The sequence below is a fragment of the Bubalus kerabau genome, chromosome 2 (genome assembly GCF_029407905.1).
Source record: "Bubalus kerabau isolate K-KA32 ecotype Philippines breed swamp buffalo chromosome 2, PCC_UOA_SB_1v2, whole genome shotgun sequence".
Classification (NCBI taxonomy): Eukaryota; Metazoa; Chordata; class Mammalia; order Artiodactyla; family Bovidae; genus Bubalus; species Bubalus kerabau.
In genome coordinates, this window is record NC_073625.1 from 106,079,173 (window position 1) to 106,096,677 (window position 17,505).

At 35.4% G+C, this 17,505-nt stretch overlaps 1 protein-coding gene across 23 annotated transcripts in view; it reads right to left on the reverse strand.

The window, feature by feature from the left end:
- Window positions 1–17,505, reverse strand: part of ZBTB20 (zinc finger and BTB domain containing 20) — an 869,429-nt gene that overhangs the window by 759,865 nt on the left and 92,059 nt on the right. The window lies entirely within an intron of this gene.

Genomic DNA, 17,505 nt, shown 5'->3' on the forward strand with positions numbered 1-17,505 from the left:
CTATAAAAAATGTAGCATATGATCTTACCTATATATACATACAAATGTATATAAATATACATATAGATATATTATATATAATGCTAAAATAGCCAGGTGATTTTTCTTATTCAATTTTTGTAATTTTTTTGATATATTAAACAATAGGGCTATTTTCACTTGAATTAAATAAAATTTTTATCTATTAAAAAACACAAGATGGATGGACCTCGAGTATACTATGGGGACTGAAATAAGTCAGATGAAGACAAACACTGCATAGTTTCAAAGAGAAACAGGCTCACAGCTAGAGAACTATTGGTTGCCAGAGGAAGGGGGTGGGGACGATGGGTGAAATAGATGAAGCGGATTCAAGGGTACAAACTTCTAGCTATAAAATAAGTCACAGGGATGCAATGTACAACATAGGAAATACTGTCCATAATATTGTTATAACTGTATAGTGACAGATGGTAACTAGGCTCATTGTGGTGATTGCTTTGTAATGTATAAAAATATTGACTCACTATGCTGGGCACCTGAAACTAGTATAATATTGTATGTCAATGATAACTCAATAAAAAAACATCAAAAAGAATATTGAGAAAATACACTTTTCTAAAACTACATTTATACAGAAGAAATTTGTCCATTTGCAAAAATTAAAATTTGAAATTTTAATTGCAGTACTGACTTCACAATTTCTTAAATTAAAATAAAAGGAAAAAAAAACTGACAAGCAACTAAATGTGATCAACTCAGTCAAACTCAGAGAGCTTCATATTCTCTAGGACATCACTAATAGGGAAAAGCCTTATAACAGGTAAAGAAAAACTAAGTAAGAGAGGAAGGGGATATGAGTATAGGGTTTAGCCCTCCCTTTCAGAAAATTAGGAAAAAAAATTCAGGTCAGTGATATTTCTTTCTCTCTACCACTTTCATATTTTCTCCTTAAACTCATATTGTGATCCGAATCTTTTTCTTTTCTCTTTCTATTCATATTGTAAAATTCTAAGACTGTTTCTCAAAACTATTGACTTCTGCTAGATCACTTGATGAGGGCTCAATAAATGTGGACCACCAATTTCAGTCGAAATAATGCTACCATTTTCAGTCTTTCATCAACATATCTTTATCTGGCTCAATGAGGAGTTTTTTGAGCCATAGATCAACTAAACCAATTTTTAATGTTTTTTAACTGAACAGAGAATCATAATTTACAATTATAGGTCTTTGGGGTTAGCAGCAAGTTAGAGGTGTCTCTGTCAGGCAGTTCTGGGCTACTTATAGTAACTGTTAAGCCCAAAGTTATGGAGATTCTCTTTGAGAACTACCTTCAGGATGTGTCAGGTGCTGCATCAATAATTACTCAAACCTCAAAGGCTGAAGGTTTCAACTTGGATTATTATTTCATCCAATGGCATATTAAAAGTGTAGCATCAATCCTTTGCCCTCAAAATGAAAACGAAGACAGCAAATGTTGAATAACGGTTTCACTCTCAGTAATCACGGGGCCATTTGCACCAGAGTTGCTATTTTGAAGAAATCCTGTTTTATTATCTCAACTAAAATTCATGTTAACCTTAAATTAAGAACTTAAGGCTACTTAAGAACTAACATGTACAACTTGACTATGCTATTTGCAATTACTGAAATAGTCTTTAGCATTGTAAGCATTAGGAAGAAATATTTCTTTCATGCATCATTCATATTTGCCAATGTAGGTTATGAATTAGATTTTTTTTTATTTTATTTTATTTTTAAACTTTACAAATTGTATTAGTTTTGCCAAATATCAAAATGAATCTGCCACAGGTATACATGTGTTCCCCATCCTGAACCCTCCTCCCTCCCCATTTTAAGAGAAACCACTTTAATATATAACAAAATCCCACCTTGCTATGGGCAAGACTGTACTCCATACTGTAACAATGACAATTTTCCAGTCAACACCATAGCTTGGAAAATAATTATTAAAACAAATACAAATCTCTATTGCAGAATATGGGTTTTTAGTGATAACAGAAGAAAAAGCAAGTATGTTTCCCTTAGATATTCTTGGCACAAATGCCAAGAGCCAATGTAGACCCTCCAACTTAAAATTATTTGCTAGCACATATATTAGATGGTATCTATTTTTCTAAATTGTATCAATGTGTTGATATATTTCAAAATGGGGCTTCCCAGGTGGCTCAGTGGGCAATGCAGGAGGCATGGGTTTGATCCCTGGGTCGGGAAGATCCTCTGGAAGAGGGCACAAGAATCCACTCCAGTATTCTTGCCTGGAAAATCCCATGGACAGAGGAGCCTGGCAGACTACAATCCATGGGGTCCCAAAGAGTCAGACACGGTTGAACTGAGTTAGCACGCATAATCCAAAATGAAACCATGTGATTTGATAAAGTACTTTTATGAATATTTTCTTCTACTTTTGCTTTAAGCATATTTGTCACAAACTTCAAGGTTGATTTACCAGTTTTAAAGCAACCCTGTGAGTTATTTGTTTTTCTTTGAGGAGTACAACTCTGAATTAAGCCTTTGTAGTTTTTTTTTTTTGTTTTTTTTTTGTTTTTTTTTTTTAATTTTATTTTATTTTTAAACTTTACATAACTGTATTAGATTTGCCAAATATCAAAATGAATCCGCCACAGGTATACATGTGTTCCCCATCCTGAACCCTCCTCCCTCCTCCCTCCCCATTCCATCCCTCTGGGTCGTCCCAGTGCACCAGCCCCAAGCATCCAGTATCGTGCATGCCTTATGAGCCTTTGTAGTTTTTATCTTTTCACACTTGGCAGCAAAAGTCATCAAATTGTACCAGAAAGTGTTATAAATGACAAAAAGCTTCAATAGCTTCCTTTGATTATTTGACAAAATTTGAGAAAAGACATTAGGAACTAGTTGGAGAAAGAACTATTGGTATTTATCATTGGGCTTTTTTACTTGTACTGTTTAAAGTACTTGTATGAAATTGTCACAACTGTGTATTCACTTTTCTCAGCTTTTAGTAAACATAAGATCTATATTGCTCCAGAATATTCACTATGTATATTAGTGATGTATGTACTAATTATATATATATAAGCAATATTATTATGAATTATTTAGTTAAAAATTTCACTAATACCTTTACATTTTAATGAATTTATTTTTCTCTACTAATACATTTTTGTGAATTGGGAATATAGTAGAAATGGCAACCCACTCCAGTGTTCTTGCCTGGAGAATCCCAGGGATGGGGGAGCCTGGTGGGCTGCCATCTATGGGGTTGCATAGAGTCAGACACAACTGAAGCGACTTAGCAGCAACAAAAAACATCTGCAGGTTATATAAAACATATCAGCTAAGACATATCAATATTGTATCCTATTAACTTATTATTGAGATAAACTATCTTTGCAAAACATGTTAACTTTAAATACACAGTCTGTGAAAGTATAATGTCTTATGTTTTGAAATGATTGTAAAATTAATGTGAACAAAATTATTATTTTTATTTTTTATTTGTTTTATTGATTTATTTGGCTGTACTGGATCTTAGTTGTGGTATGTGGGATCTAATTCTCTGACCAGGGATCAAACCCAGATCCCCGGCATTAGGAGCATGGAGTCTTAACCATTGGACCACAAGGGAAGTTCCGTGAACAAAATTATTTCACTGTTTTTTTTTCTCTCTAAAACTACAAAAATTTATGAGCCTTCTGATAAACTGCCAGGTTCACAAGCAACAAATGAGGAAAATACTGTTATAAAGGCTAAAACCCAAAAGTCTGAGTTGGGATAGATGATGCAGATAAGATAATTAATTACTACATACTACAATTACTTGAAGTAGTTGAGAAGCTTTCAAAAACAGCAACCCATTCACATCATAAACAATCTTCCTTGCCATTATCTGTGACTGAGAAACATGCTTCATCTAAACACCTTGTTATGAAACACTGTGAAATAAAACACCAGCCATAGTCAATAGATTTCTTGAGTAATAAAACTCAGATACACAGTCTAGTCTGTATAAATGTGGCCTTCCTTTGTATAAAATGGCTTTTATGGCATCTAAAAAGGATCTTCCTCTGAGTAATAATTCAAACAAATAAGCAAAACAGAACACCACATTGTAGATGTGATTTCAGTGGATCTGATTTCTCAGAGTTTGTTTTATTTTTACAGCAAGCTCATGCATGCATGTGGCACTTAAAGATACAAATTCTTATGTAAATTCTCACCTTCTAATGCCCATACACTTCAGTCACAGTACCATGACTTCTTTAAACATTTTGCAAAATGAAAGACCTAGGAGAATATGGGAGTAGAACCAAGAAAAATAAAAACTGTAAATATGCAATGCAGGTTCTTTGAAATTAGGTCTTTCCTTCTTCCATGGTATCAGCTTTCATGAAGTCTTCATTGTTTTTCTATTGCAGTATTGATATAATATCTGCAGTGGTAACTTTTTCTACTTATTAAAGGTATACTGTAACAGGTTCTGCTTTTATGAACACCAGACATTTTTGCCCCCAAAACAAATGCTCTATAGGTTAGATGGTTAACAAATACAACCTGGAGAAGCTACCTCCTTCTCTTTCCCCTGGTGAGTTTTCTTACCCTACACATAGTAGCTCAGTTGGTAAAGAACCCACCTGCAATGCAGGAGACCCCAAGTCAATTCCTGTGTTGGGAAGATTCCCTGGAGAAGGGATAGGCTATCCACTCCAGTATCCTTGAGCTTCCCTTGTGGCTCAGCTGGTGAAGAATCTGCCTGCAATGTGGGAGACCTGGGTTTGATCCCTGGGTTGGGAAGATCCTCTGGAGTTGGGAAAGGCTACCCACTCCAGTATTCTGGCCTGGAGAATTCCATGGACTACATAGTCCATGAGGTCACAAAGAGTCAGACATGACTGAGCGACTTCACTTTCATATATATTACAACCAAAATTAACTTAGGTAACAAAAATGGACTTAAGAGTATAAACTGTAACTTTTTTTTCTAGTTATTAAATTCTGAGTGTTTATTATTTATTTAATTATTCATTAATTATTTAATAATTCCTGTGGTTGGAATTATTATATTTTACAGGAAACAGAAACACAAAGAATCTGAGGCTGTATCCGAATGTTGTCACAATTTTCTCAACAAAAACAAATTATGATTTAGTTGATGATGAACAACTTGCTCCCATATATGTTTACCCTATACATGGTGGAACTGAGTGTTAACAATGCTTGTCTCCTATGCCACTACCTGGAATTGTGGTAACTCCCTGATCCCAGAGGCAGTATGATCATAAAGATGGTATAAACAAAAAAAAAATCATTAATAGCTGAAACATGTTTCTATATCAAGTACCAACTCTCTTTTTATTTGAAGAACATCTATATACACAGGAAAATCTATTATTTCTATTTCAATCCAATTAGCCTTTTATTCCTGAGTTAATTTGGCTAAGACAAAAAAGTTGCCATACATGCCTGTGGAACATCTCATTTAAAGACCATCTCAAGGCTTGCTTATTTAATATGGTTTAAAACCTATGCCAAAGTCAGGGACTTGGGTTCATCTGATTTATATCGATAAATCATAATGATAATTACAATAATATCCCAACAGAAGTGTCTGTCATTTCAGGTAAGATAAATAATCTTGGCTTAATTAAAACAAATGTTGAGATGATTATTACTGTGTACATTTCAAAGCAACTATAAGCTTCACAAAATGAATCAAATTCACAGTTGCTACTCTCACAGAGCTTATATATTAAGGACTACTATGAAAGGTCAACCATTATTCTTTGTTCACACATGCAGGAAGCAAAGTCAATGATCTGCCCTTTGTTTATAAAGTTGTGATACTTTTGAATTTTTATTTTCATTTTAATTGATTATTTCTTAAATAACTGTTTCAAAATTGTAATTTTTGGATGATCTACAAAAAAGTATCTATTAAAGACTAAAAAGGCATTTATAAAAATCCATGCATTTTCTAGCTTGTGTGTGTGTGTGCTCAGGTTGCTCAGTTATGTCCAACTCTTTGTGACCCTATGAACTGTAGCCCACCAGGCTCCTCTGTCCATGGAATTTTCCAGCCAAGAATGCCGGAGTGGGTTGCCATATTTTGCTCCAGGGGATCTTCCCAAACCAGGGATCGAACCTGCATCTCTTGGGTCTCCTGAATTGGCAGGCGGATTCTTTACCACTAGCACCACTGGGAAGCATTTTCTAGCTTACTGAAACAAATTCTTTTTTCACAAGTACACACACTCTTACCTACAAACTTCAGCCATATTGAAGTGTCTACACACTCATGAACCTCTCACACACTCTTTTCTTTTTTTAAACCTCCAGGATTTTGGACAAGCTGTTTTCAGTTTCTATAATATCCTTAACACTTCTATCTTTGAGTAACCTTTTTGGTGTCATCTTAGCCATCCTGTCCTACATGAAGTCTTCCCTGGCTTGGGTTAGGTGCCCTCCTATCTACCTCCATACCTCTCTGAGGTAGCATGTTTCCATAGTTACTATAGTATAGTAATGAAAACGTCCAAAGACCTGCCAGTCTCTCTCTCTAAACCATATGTTCTTTGAGGACAGGGAGTACTTGGTGATTGCTGTTATGTCTCTAGCACCTAGACAAATCAGAGATATTGACAAAACAGTATATTTCAGAATATAAGGTAAACTGTTTCCTCAATATTACTTTTCAGAAGAAAGGCTCCATTTATGGAGCACACTCCCAATTACTTATTTTAAACAACAAAGTACTATTTTAAAAAGATGTATTATCTAAAAATAACTGCATTCATTATTGGTTTTGAATGGTCTTATAGGTCATTCTGATAAAACAGCTTAAAATGAAGGCAAAATTTTAATACATGGTTACTGTTTCTTCCTGGCAATATACTAAAAACTGCAAGTATAAGGTGCCAATGTAAGTAAGGTTTTCAAAGATCACTTAGAAAAGCAAAAAAAGTATATGGTTACATTATAGAGGTGATAAATGCTTAAGGGACAAACGTTAAAAACAATCTCATTGTTTTACAAATGGTATTTGTATCTTATAATGGACTTAGAGGTGACAGTATATAATACTTATTAGATTGGATTTAAAACATGCTGTAACTAAAATAATGGGCTTCCCTGGTGGCTCAGTGGTAAAGAATCCACACGACACTTCAGGAAGCATAGGTTCAATCCCTGGGTCAGGAAAATTCCCTGGAGAAGGCAATGGTAATCCATTCCAGTAACAGATAAAATTGAATGTTACAGAAGAGTTTGAAAAAGACACTGATTTGAAAAAATGTTTGTTAAAAAGTTGAATAAAACTGGCTCATAAAATTAGGATTGAAAAATAATACAGTAATTTAAATATTATGTGGCATTTTAATTATACTTATGTTACTAAACTCCCCTGAAAAGTTTTTTTCCATGATAAAGTAGGGACTCCAGTGACTTAAAATTATCTTCTTTGGGGGCATGTACAGAACTTGATAAACATGTGATTAAATAAGTGATCAAATGAAGTCAATTCTCTTTCATCTTCTTTTAAAAACAAAACAAAAAGAAAAAAAAAAAGAAACCAAAATGACTATTACAGTATTAAACACTTTCATGTAAAAACAACTTATAACACATTTTACAAATTAAAATTACTTGATAATATGCATATTCACAGATTGATCCTCTGCATAACACAATGGTTTTTGACTTTTATTTCATGTATAATACATGCTATAAATAGTAAAGCACATTTAATTTCACAAATATATAGGTTAATTGGCATAAAATCTTAAAGAAATTTTCTACAAAATTTTTTATGTATAAATGCCATTTATGATTAAAGGTATGATCAAGGGGTCAAATGACATGGACATATGACTAGAATATCACTGTGCCATTTTATCTACAGAAAGGAGTGAAAATAAAAGGATGGTAACAAAACAAAAGCTATGATAAAACTCAATTAGAACAATAGAAAGCTAAGAAAGGGCAAAATTATAGAATACTGAGTTTTAAATGTTGTTCTATCATTTTCAAGCACTTTTTTCTATTTTAGATATAAACTTTTATCTTAATACTCAAAAATTCCAAATTGTTGGTATATAAATTATAAATGATTTAATTTAAATTTCATAATGCTAAAGCTTTAAGCTTAAAATACCTCAGTCAAATTTTTGACTGGGCATAGCCATTCAATAATTCATTCAGATCTTTAGATACTAATTCAATAAGTAAGTATTGAGATTCTATTTTGAGTATATGTTAATTTTTAGAATGACAATGAGAAGAATAAAACAGACATAATCCCCTGCTTTTATACAACTAACATCTACTGGAAGCTAGTAATTTATAACCATACAAGTGATTACATACCTATTAGTAGAGATAAGATTTTGGTGGAAAAAAAATGGAATCTATGATAGTATTTGAGAAAAGGATCAGACATACGCTTAAGAACATTCCTTTGCAGAACTGATGTTAAAGCTGAAATGTGATGGATGGGTAGGAGTTTAGTGGGTGACAAATCAAAGCTGGTAGGGGCTAGGATTAAAGTTTAGAGGTTTATTCTTAAATGAATATATAGGCTAGTAAGAGCTGTTAGTTCATTGTTGGAAGAGAAATTAATGTTGCTAAAGCAATATCTGAAAGATAGTTTGTTCTGCTAAGTAAGCTAAAAACTACTCTAGTCATGTTGGTCATAATTTCAATGTGCTTCATAAACTCCTTTTTTACAGAGGTCAAATTTAAGCAAGTTCTTTTCCAATTCCTTTAAATTTGAAATTAGTGATATCTTAGTAGATAATGTGTATTCAGAATTTAATAAACTAAAGCTTTCTAAAGATAGAAGTGCCTGGACCACAGTACTATTTTGTGAACTAAAGAAATATGGAGTCAAAAAGATGAGATTAAAATTATGTTGTACTATTAAATGGGAATTCATCATCTTTCTTTTTGAAATATTTAACTAGAAGATAAATTTTCCACTTGGAAGAGGCTTGTCAAGCTTTCACTCCTACCACTGACTATCCTATACAAATAAATAAACAAATGAAAAAGACCCACCCAATTCAATTTTAAAATTAATAAATTTAAATTTGTTTTATTATAATTTTGAAGTATATTTAATTTTTTATTATAAAACCATAAGTCCTTATGGAGGAAATGTAGAAAATGTAAAGAAATGAAATTTTTCAGAATCCCACCACTGCAAAACAAGCACTGTAAACATTGTAGAGTTTGAATTTTTAGTTACTACAATAAAATTTCATTGTTTAATTGGGTTTTAAATTAAATATTAAAATATTTATAATTAGTCTCTCTGTGGCATCCCTGGTGGCTCAGACAGTAAAGAATCTGCCTATAATCCAGGAGACCTGTGCTCAATCCCTGAGTTGGAAAGACCCCCTGGAGAAGGGAATGGGCACTGGAGAATCCCATGGACAGAGGAGCCTGGTGGGCTACAGTCCATGGGGTCACAAAGAGTTGGACATCACTGAGCAACTAAGAAAAATCTATAATAAGGACCAAAATGAACGCTAAAAATCTGTGCCTATAATTCTGTCATTTGGAAAGCCACTTTGGCTCTCTTTCTGAAAACAGCTATTTTTCACTAAATAAGTATTGTGGGTGCATGTGTGCATGCGTGCTAAGTCACTTCAATTGTGCTGGACTCTGCCACCCTAAGGACTGTAGCCCATCAGGTTCCCTTGTCCATGGGATTCTATAGGCAAAAATGTGTGTGTGTTAGTTGCTCAGTCCTGTCTGACTCTTTGCGACCCAATGGACTGTAACCCACTAGGCTCCCCTGCCGGGAGCCAGCGTGACAACCTCTGCCCTTGGCAAAGGTCATGAGGAAGGAGGCTCGACATACGCAAAGGTGGGATCGAGCCTCAGGAGTCCCCCTGGAAATTCTCGAGCATCTACCTCCAAAACCAGAGTCTGCCTACTTTACTGCTTTGTGCTCTCACCTACACCTCTGACTTTACGGGGGGCTGTCCCCCACCACCTCTTTTGGAGAAGGAGTTAACTTAGAGCTCCAGTTAATAACAATTCCTGGGCGTGATAGGAGTGTTTCAACCTACAAACTCCTCTGAAGGTTCTCTAGCCTGCCTGAGAGGCTTGTCCGGCCACATGTGATTGCTTACAGCCTCCCAACCATGAGAGGCATGAGATGCTTTAAACCTTCTAAAAACAGGTTCTTTAGAGAAGTTAGAAAACTATTAGTATAAGTATAGTGGGCTGATTAGAAATTGTATTGGTGAAGGGTTTTTCATTTGTTGAGCCAATGTTTACTGCTAAGTCTCCACATCCCCTGCCCTTATACACACTAATGAATATATAGAAGAAATAAGTATTAACCTTTGATATTAATCACGTTAGACCTTAGGCTAAGCAAATTCTTTCCTTAATTAAAACCCACTACACCCTCACCCTATAGGAATGTAACTTTATCTGGTACCTTAGGAAGGTGGCATCTGTTTCAAAAATAATCACTCCTGGAGAAATAAGTGTTCTGGTTAACTGACCGCTGTAACAAGGAGAGGGTCATAAATTGTCAGCAGGCCCCCCTGGCCAGAAGATGATGTAACACCCCTAAGACCTCTGTATACATTTGTATGAAGCACCTGACTTTAATAAAAGTCAGGACTGCTGACCCCGTGTGACTTTTGCATAACATCTCAGTGTATAAAAACAGATCGTGGAAAAATAAAAAATGGGATCAGTTCCTCGAAAGACTGGTTTCCCCATGTCGTTCTTTCTCTCACCTTCTGGCTGAACCCCCATCTGGAACGTGGAGGCTCGTCAAGCCTACTAATTATGCCTGGGCTTCTAAGATCTGACCAAGGAGGCCTTAGTGTCTCCTCTCCTTTGGGAGAATGGGAGGATGCCTGCAGTCTATGTAGGTGACGTAAATTCCTTGCCTTGGAATTTTATTAGCTTTCCACATAAACCAAGTTATTCAGCCTCTTTTCTCCACTGAATTTTCCTGCTGAGCTATCCTCATTCTATTACTCTTTATATCTCTAATTAATATTTAATTAAAGCTATTGTATCCTGATTGCCGAAGTCGTCTCGCCTTCAAATTCCCTGGATCCACCGGGGCTGGACCCCGGCACTCCCCTGTCCACGGGATTTTCCAGGCAAGAATACTGACTGGAGTGGGTTGACATGCCCTCCTCCAGGAGATCTTCCTGACCCAGGGGTCTCTCATTTGGAAAGCCACTTTGCCTCTCTTTTTGAGAACAGCTATTTTTCAACTAAATATTGTAGATACAGATAAAGAATTATCAAGCAAAGCCTATGTTGTTTTAATGTGCACTCCAAACAAAAGAAACTTAAATCTAAATCATTTGATCTATCCCTTTGAAAGATGTAGCATTTTGAAGACTATACACCTTCTTTCCATAAATCCATTTTATTTTATTTCTTCATTTTTAGAACTATTTTTTGTTTGTTTTGTTTTTCTTTCAGTTGAACAACTTAGGATGTAGTGGGATTGATTTCAAAAGCTACATAGTGTATTTTTAAGTTTCATCAAATATTAGGAATATTCAAATCACTCAGAATGGTAAGATGCTCACACGATAGTACAGGGATCAAAGCCTACCACGCCCTCCTGTCTCACTCTGAGAATGATGAACTCACTAATGAGCAAGAGCTCATTTCAGCAAAATACGTATTAGATATATATATTTTTTTCTTTCAAGGAATGTTAAATTTGTGTAAGTTAAATATGCTTATATTAACATATTTATTCATGAGATTTCACTGTACTTCTTCCTAACTTTCTTACAGTATATATTCATTATATAATTCAGGAATTTCCATATTGAAAATGGAGAATCATATTTGCTCTTTACTTAAATTATCCCAATATCCTCTGAACCAATTCATTGCACTTAAATTATTAATCAAACTTACAAGAGATACAGTATGATAACACCCACAAAATAACTACAAAAAAGATGAAAACAGACTACAAAAGTGTATTACTATCAGATACATTGCATAGTTTTTATTTGGTTTAGCTTGTGGTCGGTTTGACACTGTATTCCAAAAAAAACACCACTATCTTTACCCTAAATTACTAATGATTGTAATTTCCATTAAATCAGGCTTTCATTTCAAGTCTGGAAGTTTCTCACCAATTCCTAATATTGAAGATGGATAATTTAGGTTCGAAGAGATTATGTGAATTGCCCAAGATTTTTGTAGTTATTTGACAGCAGCATTAGAACCCAACTCAACACTACATCATGTTCTAGTTTTAGTCTTTCTAGATTTAGGTTACATAGTTCAAGTGAAAATCATGAAAATAGAGTTATCCATTATCACGCAAGCAACAGTTACTTGGATAATACAAAATTGGTTGGTTTGATATTCTGATCCATACAAAACCTAAAACAAAGAATCAGAAAAGGCTCCTATGTTGGCCCATAGAGGAATTATTAATATCACTACAAGTAAAACAGTCTTGTTGAATTTTTTTAGTACTTTACCCTTTTTATGATCAATAATTTTATAATGTTTTATAGGCCCTGGAAAAATATACAAACTGATCATAAGATCTATTAATTACAAGACTTGCTCCAGTTCTCCTGCTAGTTCATGTTGAAGGTCTTCAACCTCAAGTCTGAGTTGTTGTAGAAGTCACAATTTTTACAGATAATGATATTTTCCTGAAAACACATAAATATTCCAGAGGCTCCCTGAAATAAGAAACATGTACAAAACACAGGTCCCAGCTTTTTAAATTTCCCTTTCCTATTACTAAAATATAAAGCCACAAAACAATTTTAACTGTCACAAATTTTTGCTATCTCCTTGCATTCTCTCTCTCTCTCGGGTCACTTACCTTGGGAGAAGCCAACTGATACGTCACAAGGACACTCAAGCATGCCCTATGGAAAGACCCCTGTAATGAAGAACTGAGACTTCCAATCAACAGTCAACAAGAAATAGACTTCTTGCCAACAGCCATGTGTATAAGCTACCATGGAAGCAGATGCATTCCAGTTCTCATAAGACTGATACCCAAGCTAACATCTTGATTAAAACTTCATAAGAAATTCTGAATTAGAACCAGTCAGCTAAGTAGCTCCCAAAGTTCTAACCCACAGAAACAATAAGACAATAAATGTTTTTTGCTTCAAGCCACTAAGTCTGGTGTGATTTGTTATATAACTATAGATAGCTAACACCTACTATATGAAATTAGGTAAGATAGCTCTCTGAATCTGCTTTTTCACTGTTATAAGAAAATAGACCTACTAATAGCTAACCTATGTTATTGTTGTTGCTTAGTAACTAAGTTGTGTCTGATTCTTTTTGACCCAATGAATTGTAGTCTACTGGGCTCCTCTGTCCATGGGATTTCGCATGTAACAATACTAGAGTGTGTTGCCATTTCCTTCCCCAGGGGATCTCCCCAACCCAGAGATTGAACCCAGACCTATAAAAACAGCTTGCATAGCAGATAGTAAAAGCTCAATAAGTATTATTATTATTTTCTACTAATATTATTATAAAATATTATCATTAGTAGTCATAGAAGGCTATATTTCATAATATTTTGCTTCCTCATGTTTACCTCATTTGCTAATTGGATTAAATTTATACACTAAACTACTGAGAATCAAAACTAATAATAGAAAATGAAATAATAAAAATATTAGAAGAAACTATTAAAATTATTTGCCTAGATAGCATATTAAAAAGCAGAGACATTATTTTGCCAACAAAGGTCCGTCTAGTCAAGGCTATGGTTTTTCCAGTGGTTGTGTATGGATGTGAGAGTTGGACTGTGAAGAAAGCTGAGCACCGAAGAATTGATGCTTTTGAACTGTGGTGTTGGAGAAGACTCTTGAGAGTCCCTTGGTCTGCAAGGAGATCCAACCAGTCCATCCTAAAGGAGATCAGTCCTGGGTGTTCACTGGAAGGACTGATGCTAAAGCTGAAACTCTAGTACTTTGGCCACCTCATGCGAAGAGTTGACTCATTGGAAAAGACCCTGATGCTGGGAGGGATTGGGGGCAGGAGGAGAAGGAGACGACAGAGGATGAGATGGCTGGATGACATCACCGACTCGATGGACATGAGTTTGAGTAAGCTCCGGGAGTTGGTGATGGACAGGGAGGTCTGGCGTGCTGCGATTCATGGGGTCGCAAAGAGTTGGACATGATTGAACGACTGAACTGAACTGAACTGAGGGAGGAAATTTTTCCATAGCATATTACCAAGGTAAGAAACTTTAAATCAAATACTGAGAAGTAGGACTACATAAAAATTAAGACTACCTGCAGAGTAAATGGGAGAAGGCAATGGCAACCCACTCCAGTACTCTTGCCTGGAAAATCTCATGGACAGAGGAACCTGGTTGGCTGCAGTCCATGGGGTCGCTAGGAGTCGGACACGACTAAGCGACTTCACTTTCACTTTTCACTTTCATGCATTGGAGAAGGAAATGGCAACCCATTCCAGTGTTCTTGCCTGGAGAATCCCAGGGATGGGGGAGCCTGGTGGGCTGCCGTCTATGGGGTCGCACAGAGTCGGACACGACTGAAGCGACTTAGCAGCAGCAGCAGCAGAGTAAATGAGGACTTCTCTGGTGGCTCAGTGGTAAAGAATCCACCTGTGATGCAGAAGATGCAGGAGACCAGGGTTCACTCCCTGGGTGGGAAAGATCCCCTGGAAAGGGCATGGCAACCCACTCCAGTATTCTAGCCTGGAAAAATTCCATGGATAGAGGAGCCTGGCAGACTACAGTCCATAGGGCTGCAAAGAGTCAGGCAGAACTGAGCAAATGAATACACACATGGCCATAAGGAGAGTATCAGGGGAATCCTCAGTTTATATCCAAAATCAAATCATACAGCTATCTAGCTTTTTCATAGACATATCTTTTCAATTTATAGCACGTTGTTTACAACTGCTGCTGGTACTGCTAAGTTGCTTCAGTCGTGTCCGACTTTGTGCGACCCCATAGACAGCAGCCCACCAGGCTCCCCCGTCCCTGGGATTCTCCAGGCAAGAACCCTGGAGTGGGCTGCCATTTCCAACACTGATTACTAATTTTCCTTATAGCATGTCTGGGCTTAATATGAGAAGAGAGGGAGAAAACACATAGCAAAAGGAACACTTTTTCCTCTTCTACTTAATCGTACAATTTGGAATGAAAGTATCTGCATAATGATAAAGTTGTATCGAATTTGTGCCCCAAAGTGTTTTAATCTGTTGGAATTTTAACTGAATTTGCATTGATTCTACAGATTGCATTGGTAAGAACCAATATTGTTAACAACACTGAATTTTCAAATCCATGAACATGGTTTATCTCTCTTTATATTTAGTTCCTCTTTAACTTCTTTCAGTAGCATTTTGTGAATTTTCAATGTACAAGTCATATATGCATCTATATGTATACATTCTTTCTATCTATCTATCTATTTAGGAGTTCATTTTATACCTAAATATATCCGATTTTATGCTATTATCAATGGTATTTTATATTTTCTCCTCTAAACCTTAATGTTAATTATTTTTCAAATGGGAGTAACAATGTAGAATCTACCTCAAAAGGATTGTCAGGAGAATATATAGAACAGAGTAATAGTCAATAAATGCGATCTAATGTTATTACTTGTAAAGCTTTTCCCTATTTCTGTATATACACATACTATTCATAATTCAAAATCCAGTTAAAATGCACCTTGATAAGAAGTCTTTCCTCTACATCCAAGCTAACAGTGTGCTTTCTTAAATACGTCATTAATAAATATTTCCCCAAAACAAACAAACATAATCAAGCATTACTAAGAAAAGGTTTTCACAAGTTCATGAATCGACTTAAACCTACTGCCATCATTGTGTTAAAACCCTTGCTTACACAAAGATACATACACTTGCAACATTTTCTTATCTAACAATCTAGTTTATTTTATCAAAAAGAAAAATGAGGTTAGTGTGACATGACTTGCTCTTGGCAAAATAATGATATGGGTGTTAATAATCACCTTGGTTTCTACATGATCACAATAATCTATTCATGTTCAGAATAGATTTCAGAATTTTGCTGGAGATAAAATTAACTCTGTAGATTACAGAATTCATCTTTATTTTATTTTTAAGACTTTATACATTTGCTTATATCCAGTATTTTATACTTTCCAACTCTTTAAATGTGATCATATCCAGAAGTTATGAATTTTCATCAGAAAAAAAACACTGGTTTTCCATTGGGAAAAAACTGCTTAAGGCTTCACAGAGCAAAAGTTCTTAGGTTTGGATTCCAGGTGGTCCATAGATGGACCACTATGTTGCTTGAAAAATAGTATTTAATTTCAGTTAACACATCTATGCTGCTGCTGCAGCTAAGTCACTTCAGTCGTATCCGACTCTGTGTGACCCCATAGAGGCAGCCCACCAGATTCCTCCGTCCCTGGGATTCTCCAGGCAAGAATACTGGAGTGGGTTGCCATTTCCTTCTCCAATGCATGCATGCATGCTAAGTCACTTCAGTTGTGCCCAACTCTGTGCAACCCTAGGGACAGCAGCCACCAGGCTCCTCTGTCCACAGGATTCTCTAGGTAAGAATACTGGAGTGGGTTGCCATTTCCTTCTCCATAACACATCTATACATGGAGATAATAGCATCTTCTTGGGTATAGTGAATATTAAATGAGAGTAAGTATTCAAAATTCTTTAGTTTTTCTGTTTCCTCACCTATAAAATGGGAATATTCATCCTGCCTTACTACTCAAGATCACCATCAGGACCCAGTGAAATATATACACTGACAGTGCTTTGCCAAACACACATTATATAAATGACAGGATTTTTTTTTCAAAAATATAATTATCATTCCAGAAAAAACTGCCATACTCTGTGAGAATTTGATTTTAAATTTACCTAAGTGGCCTCTTACTAACCAGCTCAATCATTGATTTCCATTGCCTTCTTTCAATCTGAGTGCCATTCCTCTCAGCAGAGAAAAATATAAGCAAAATAAATGTTTGTCGTCTCTTCCTACTTTGTATCACCTCCTAACATATCATATTCTTCCAAGAAATGGCTTTATCTATTTGGTTGGTATGACTTTTCATACCCCTTCTCAAAGTTTATTTTTCTAAGAGACTAAATTAGGGACTTTCTTGGCAGTCCAGTGGCTTAGACCTCGCCTTCCAAATGCAGGGGATTCAGGTTCAATCTCTGGTCAAGTAGCTAAAATCCCACATGCCTCAAGGCCAAAAAACTAAAAACACCAAATAGAAGCAATATTGTAACAGATTTCAATAAAGACTTTAAAAAGTGGCCCACAAAAAAAAAAAAAAAAAAAAAAAAACCTTTAAAAAATTTTAGAGAGATTAAAGTAGAATTATGGAAAAGAAAGTTGAAAATTTTTGGAGTTAATTTTCACAGATAACAGAAATAATTTCATTGAGGTATTCTAAAATATCAATAACTAAGTATTATAAGTGTCAATTACATTATGGTGAAAATATTTTAACGTAGCTATATTGAGCATAAACTGGA